The 6,944-nt window shown below is 56.6% G+C and overlaps 1 pseudogene across 1 annotated transcript in view; it reads left to right on the plus strand.

Moving 5' to 3' along the window:
- The first annotated feature begins 759 nt into the window (after positions 1 to 759).
- LOC144953980 (chromosome-associated kinesin KIF4-like) overlaps positions 760 to 6,944 on the plus strand; it is an 82,791-nt pseudogene continuing 76,606 nt past the window's right edge. Inside the window, exon 1 of the transcript XR_013640988.1 lies at positions 760 to 898. The product of XR_013640988.1 is annotated as a chromosome-associated kinesin KIF4-like (transcript). The remainder of the gene's footprint in view (positions 899 to 6,944) is intronic.

Genomic DNA, 6,944 nt, shown 5'->3' on the forward strand with positions numbered 1-6,944 from the left:
TATCTCTATGTGTCTCTGTGTATCTCTATGGGTCTCTGTGTGTCTCTGTGTATCTCTGTGGGTCTCTGTGTATCTCTATGGGTCTTTGTGTGTCTCTATGTATCTCTATGTGTCTCTGTGTATCTCTATGTGTCTCTGTGTATCTCTATGGGTCTCTGTGTGTCTCTGTGTATCTCTGTGTGTCTCTGTGTATCTCTATGGGTCTCTGTGTGTCTCTGTGTATCTCTGTGTGTCTCTGTGTATCTCTGTGGGTCTCTGTGTGTCTCTATGTATCTCTGTGTATCTCTATGGGTCTCTGTGTGTCTCTGTGTGTCTCTGTGTGTCTCTGTGTGTCTCTGTGTGTCTCTGTGGGTCTCTGTGGGTCTCTGTGTGTCTCTGTGTGTCTCTATGGGTCTCTGTGTGTCTCTGTGTATCTCTATGGGTCTCTGTGTGTCTCTATGGGTCTCTATGTATTTCTCTCCCCTGTGACAAAAATCTGCGGTGTGAATGATGACGATCTTCCGACGTTCCCCCACCCCCACCCCCCATGCCCTCACCCCCTCCCATGCCCTCACCCCCATGCCCCCACCCCCCCCATGCCCCCACCCACCCCATGCCCCCACCCCCTCCCATGCCCTCACCCCCCCCATGCCCCCACCCCCTCCCATGCCCCCCATGCCCCCACCCCCCCATGCCCCCCCCCATGCCCCCACCCCCCACCTCCTCCCATGCCCCCCCCCATGCCCCCAACCCCCCCATTGCCCCCCCCCTCGTCATCAGCGGTGGTGAGGGGCAGGCGGCCAGCGTGCAGTCGGTGTTGGAGCGAAACCGGAATCTACACGAGGCCAACGCCCAGCTGAGCAGGGAGCTGCAGGTGGCTGTGGATCACACGGCGCACCTGTGTGAGAAGGTCATCCTGGTGAGTGGTGGTGGTGAGCGTGTGAGTGTGTGAGTGGTGAGTGTGTGAGTGGTGAGTGTGTGAGTGGTGAGTGTGTGAGTGGTGAGTGTGTGAGTGGTGAGTGTGTGAGAAGGTCATCCTGGTGAGTGGTGGTGGTGAGCGTGTGAGTGTGTGAGTGGTGAGTGTGTGAGTGGTGAGTGTGTGAGTGGTGAGTGTGTGAGTGGTGAGTGTGTGAGAAGGTCATCCTGGTGAGTGGTGGTGGTGAGCGTGTGAGTGTGTGAGTGGTGAGTGTGTGAGTGGTGAGTGTGTGAGTGGTGGTGGTGGGCGTGTGAGTGGTGAGTGTGTGTGTGGTGAGTGTGTGAGTGGTGAGTGTGTGAGTGGTGAGTGTGTGAGAAGGTCATCCTGGTGAGTGGTGGTGGTGAGTGTGTGAGTGGTGAGTGTGTGTGTGTGAGTGGTGAGTGTGTGAGTGGTGAGTGTGTGAGAAGGTCATCCTGGTGAGTGGTGGTGGTGAGTGTGTGAGTGGTGAGTGTGTGTGTGTGAGTGGTGAGTGTGTGAGTGGTGAGTGTGTGAGTGGTGAGTGTGTGAGAAGGTCATCCTGGTGAGTGGTGGTGGTGAGCGTGTGAGTGTGTGAGTGGTGAGTGTGTGAGTGGTGAGTGTGTGTGAGTGGTGAGTGTGTGAGAAGGTCATCCTGGTGAGTGGTGGTGGTGGGCGTGTGAGTGTGTGAGTGGTGAGTGTGTGAGTGGTGAGTGTGTGTGTGTGGTGAGTGTGTGAGTGGTGAGTGTGTGAGAAGGTCATCCTGGTGAGTGGTGGTGGTGAGCGTGTGAGTGTGTGAGTGGTGAGTGTGTGAGTGGTGAGTGTGTGAGTGGTGAGTGTGTGGTGAGTGTGTGAGTGGTGAGTGGTGAGTGTGTGAGCGTGTGAGTGGTGAGTGTGTGTGTGGTGAGTGTGTGGTGAGTGTGTGTGTGGTGAGTGTGTGAGTGGTGAGTGTGTGAGAAGGTCATTCTGGTGAGTGGTGGTGGTGAGCGTGTGAGTGTGTGGGTGGTGGTGAGCGTGTGAGTGTGTGAGTGGTGAGTGTGTGTGTGGTGAGTGTGTGAGTGGTGAGTGTGTGTGTGGTGAGTGTGTGAGTGGTGAGTGTGTGAGTGGTGAGTGTGTGAGAAGGTCATCCTGGTGAGTGGTGGTGGTGAGCGTGTGAGTGTGTGAGTGGTGAGTGTGTGTGTGGTGAGTGTGTGAGTGGTGAGTGTGTGAGTGGTGAGTGTGTGAGTGTGTGAGTGGTGAGTGTGTGAGAAGGTCATCCTGGTGAGTGGTGGTGGTGAGCATGTGAGTGTGTGAGTGTGTGAGTGGTGAGTGTGTGAGTGGTGAGTGTGTGGTGAGTGTGTGAGTGGTGAGTGTGTGTGTGTGGTGAGTGTGTGAGTGGTGAGTGTGTGTGTGTGGTGAGTGTGTGAGTGGTGAGTGTGTGAGAAGGTCATCCTGGTGAGTGGTGGTGGTGAGCGTGTGAGTGTGTGTGTGGTGAGTGTGTGAGTGGTGAGTGTGTGAGTGGTGAGTGTGTGAGTGGTGAGTGTGTGTGTGGTGAGTGTGTGAGTGGTGAGTGTGTGAGAAGGTCATCCTGGTGAGTGGTGGTGGTGAGCGTGTGAGTGTGTGAGTGGTGAGTGTGTGTGTGGTGAGTGTGTGAGTGGTGAGTGTGTGAGAAGGTCATCCTGGTGAGTGGTGGTGGTGAGCGTGTGAGTGTGTGAGTGGTGAGTGTGTGAGTGGTGAGTGTGTGAGAGTGTGAGTGGTGAGTGTGTGAGTGGTGAGTGTGTGAGAAGGTCATCCTGGTGAGTGGTGGTGGTGAGCGTGTGAGTGTGAGTGGTGAGTGTGTGAGTGGTGAGTGTGTGTGTGGTGAGTGTGTGAGTGGTGGTGGTGAGCGTGTGAGTGTGAGTGGTGAGTGTGTGAGTGGTGAGTGTGTGAGTGGTGAGTGTGTGAGTGGTGAGTGTGTGAGTGGTGAGTGTGTGAGTGTGTGAGTGGTGAGTGTGTGAGTGTGTGAGAAGGTCATCCTGGTGAGTGGTGGTGGTGAGCGTGTGAGTGGTGAGTGTGTGTGTGGTGAGTGTGTGAGTGGTGGTGAGTGTGTGAGTGGTGAGTGTGTGAGAAGGTCATCCTGGTGAGTGGTGGTGAGTGGGTGGGTGGTGAGTGTGAGTGTGTGGTGAATGTGTGAGTGGGTGAGAGTGAGGTCATCCTGGTGAGTGGTGGTGGTGAGCGTGTGTGTGGTGAGTGTGTGTGTGGTGAGTGTGTGAGTGGTGGTGAGTGTGTGAGTGGTGAGTGTGTGAGAAGGTCATCCTGGTGAGTGGTGGTGAGTGGGTGGGTGGTGAGTGTGTGAGTGGTGGTGGTGAGTGTGGTGAGTGATGGGTGAGTGGGTGAGTGGGTGAGAGTGCGAGAAGGTCATCCTGGTGAGTGAGTGGGTGGGTGGTGGTGAGTGGGTGGTGAGTGGTGGTGGTGAGCGTGTGAGTGTGGTGAGTGATGGGTGAGTGGGTGAGTGGGTGAGAGTGCGAGAAGGTCATCCTGGTGAGTGAGTGGGTGGGTGAGTGTGTGAGTGGTGGTGGTGAGCGTGTGAGTGTGGTGAGTGATGGGTGAGTGGGTGAAAGTGCGAGAAGGTCATCCTGGTGAGTGAGTGGGTGGGTGGTGGTGAGTGGGTGGTGAGTGTGGTGAGTGATGGGTGAGTGGGTGAGTGGGTGAGAGTGCGAGAAGGTCATCCTGGTGAGTGAGTGGGTGGGTGGTGGTGAGTGGGTGGTGAGTGGGTGAGTGGTGGTGGTGAGCGTGTGAGTGTGGTGAGTGGGTGGGTGGTGGTGAGTGGGTGAGTGTGTGAGTGGTGGTGGTGAGCGTGTGAGTGTGGTGAGTGGGTGGGTGGTGGTGAGTGGGTGAGTGGTGAGTGGTGGTGGTGAGCGTGTGAGTGTGGTGAGTGATGGGTGAGTGGGTGAGTGGGTGAGAGTGCGAGAAGGTCATCCTGGTGAGTGAGTGGGTGGGTGGTGGTGAGTGGGTGAGTGAGTGGTGAGTGGTGGTGGTGAGTGTGTGAGTGGTGAGTGTGTGAGTGGTGAGTGTGTGAGAAGGTCATCCTGGTGAGTGGTGGTGGTGAGCGTGTGAGTGTGTGAGTGGTGAGTGTGTGAGTGGTGAGTGTGTGAGTGGTGAGTGTGGTGAGTGTGGTGAGTGATGGGTGAGTGGGTGAGAATGCGAGAAGGTCATCCTGGTGAGTGAGTGGGTGGGTGGTGGTGAGTGGGTGGTGAGTGGGTGAGTGGTGGTGGTGAGCGTGTGAGTGTGGTGAGTGATGGGTGAGTGGGTGAGTGGGTGGGTGGTGGTGAGTGGGTGGGTGGTGGTGAGTGTGTGGGTGAGTGTGGGGTGAGTGAGTGAGTGGGTGGGTGGTGGTGAGTGGGTGGTGAGTGGTGGTGAGTGGTGAGTGGGTGGTGAGTGGGTGGTGAGTGGGTGGTGAGTGGGTGGTGAGTGGGTGGGTGGTGGTGAGTGGGTGGGTGGTGGTGAGTGGGTGGGTGGTGGTGAGTGGGTGGGTGGTGGTGAGTGGTGAGTGGGTGGTGGTGAGTGGGTGGTGGTGAGTGGGTGGTGGTGGTGAGCGTGTGAGTGTGGTGAGTGGGTGGTGAGTGGGTGGTGAGTGGGTGGTGAGTGGGTGGTGAGTGGTGAGTGGTGAGTGTGTGAGTGGTGAGTGTGTGAGTGGGTGGTGAGCGTGTGAGTGTGGTGAGTGGGTGGTGGGTGGTGAGTGGTGAGTGAGTGGTGAGTGTAGGGTGAGTGGGTGGTGAGTGGGTGGTGAGCGTGTGAGTGATGGGTGAGTGGGTGGTGAGTGGTGAGTGGTGGTGAGTGGTGAGTGGGTGAGTGGTGAGTGGGTGGTGAGTGGGTGGTGAGTGGTGAGTGGTGGTGAGTGGTGAGTGAGTGGTGAGTGGTGAGTGGGTGGTGAGTGGGTGGTGAGTGGGTGGTGAGTGGGTGGTGAGTGGTGAGTGGGTGGTGAGTGGTGAGTGGTGGTGAGTGGGTGGTGGGTGGTGAGTGGGTGGTGAGTGAGTGGTGAGTGGGTGGTGAGTGGGTGGTGAGTGGGTGGTGGGTGGTGAGTGGGTGGTGAGTGGGTGGTGAGTGGGTGGTGAGTGGTAAGTGGTGAGTCTACACGAGGCCAACGCCCAGCTGAGCAAGGAGCTGCAGGTGGCTGTGGATCACACGGCGCACCTGCAGTGTGTGAGCGTGCCTGTGTGTGTGTGTGAGTGAGTGCGTGTGTGCTGTGAGTGTGCTGTGTGAGTGCGTGTGTGTGTGTGAGTGCGTGTGTGTGTGTGAGTGTGAGCGTGTGTGCGCGTGTGAGCGTGTGTGAGTGAGTGTGTGAGTGTGTGTGTGAGCGTGGGAGTATGTGTGTGAGTGTGTGAGCGTGTGAACGAGTGTGTGTGTGTGTGAGCGTGTGAGCGAGTGTGTGAGTGAGCGTGTGTGTGTGAGTGAGTGTGTGTGTGAGCGTGTGAGAGTGTGTGAGTGAGCGTGTGTGTGAGCGTGTGAGCGTGTGTGTGAGTGAGCGTGTGTGTGAGTGAGTGTGTGTGTGTGAGCGTGAGTGTGTGAGCGTGTGAGTGAGTGAGCGTGTGTGTGTGTGAGAGTGTGTGTGTGAGAGCGTGTGTGTGAGCGAGTGTGTGAGTGAGCGTGTGTGTGTGAGCGTGAGTGTGTGAGCGTGTGAGCGTGAGTGTGTGAGCGTGTGAGCGAGTGTGTGAGTGAGAGTGAGAGTGTGTGTGTGAGTGTGAGCGTGTGTGTGTGAGCGTGTGTGTGTGAGCGTGTGTGTGAGCGTGTGTGTGTGAGTGAGTGTGTGTGTGTGTGTGAGTGTGTGTGAGTGTGTGAGTGTGTGAGCGTGTGAGCGTGTGAGCGAGTGTGTGAGAGTGTGTGTGAGCGTGTGTGAGTGTGTGAGTGTGTGAGCGTGTGAGCGAGTGTGTGAGTGAGAGTGTGTGTGTGTGTGTGAGAGTGTGTGTGTGAGTGTGAGCGTGTGTGTGTGAGCGTGTGTGTGAGCGTGTGTGTGTGAGTGAGTGTGTGAGTGTGTGTGAGTGTGTGAGCGTGTGAGCGAGTGTGTGAGAGTGTGTGTGAGAGTGTGTGTGTGTGAGAGCGTGTGTGTGAGCGAGTGTGTGAGTGAGCGTGTGTGTGTGTGAGAGTGTGTGTGTGTGAGCGTGAGTGTGTGAGCGTGAGTGTGTGAGCGTGTGAGCGAGTGTGTGAGTGAGAGTGTGTGTGTGTGTGTGTGTGTGAGAGTGTGTGTGTGAGTGTGAGCGTGTGTGTGTGAGCGTGTGTGTGTGAGTGAGTGTGTGTGAGTGTGTGAGTGTGTGAGCGTGTGAGCGTGTGAGCGTGTGAGCGAGTGTGTGAGAGTGTGTGTGAGCGTGTGTGAGTGTGTGAGTGTGTGAGCGTGTGAGCGAGTGTGTGAGTGAGAGTGTGTGTGTGTGAGAGTGTGTGTGTGAGTGTGAGCGTGTGTGTGTGAGCGTGTGTGTGAGCGTGTGTGTGTGAGTGAGTGTGTGTGTGTGTGTGAGTGTGTGAGTGTGTGTGAGTGTGTGAGCGTGTGAGCGAGTGTGTGAGAGTGTGTGTGAGAGTGTGTGTGTGAGAGCGTGTGTGTGAGCGAGTGTGTGAGTGAGCGTGTGTGTGTGTGAGAGTGTGTGTGTGTGAGCGTGAGTGTGTGAGCGTGTGAGCGTGAGTGTGTGAGCGTGTGAGCGAGTGTGTGAGTGAGAGTGTGTGTGTGTGTGTGTGTGTGAGAGTGTGTGTGTGAGTGTGAGCGTGTGTGTGTGAGCGTGTGTGTGTGAGCGTGTGTGTGAGAGTGAGTGTGTGTGTGTGTGTGTGTGAGAGTGTGTGTGTGAGTGTGAGCGTGTGTGTGTGAGCGTGTGTGTGAGAGTGTGTGTGTGAGTGTGAGCGTGTGTGTGTGTGTGTGTGTGTGTGAGTGTGTGTGAGTGTGTGAGTGTGTGAGCGTGTGAGCGAGTGTGTGAGTGTGTGAGCGTGTGAGCGAGTGTGTGAGTGAGAGTGTGTGTGTGTGTGTGAGAGTGTGTGTGTGAGTGTGAGCGTGTGTGTGTGAGCGTGTGTGTGAGCGTGTGTGTGTGAGTGAGTG

This window comes from Lampetra fluviatilis, unplaced genomic scaffold (assembly GCF_964198595.1).
Source record: "Lampetra fluviatilis unplaced genomic scaffold, kcLamFluv1.1 SCAFFOLD_348, whole genome shotgun sequence".
NCBI lineage: Eukaryota > Metazoa > Chordata > Hyperoartia > Petromyzontiformes > Petromyzontidae > Lampetra > Lampetra fluviatilis.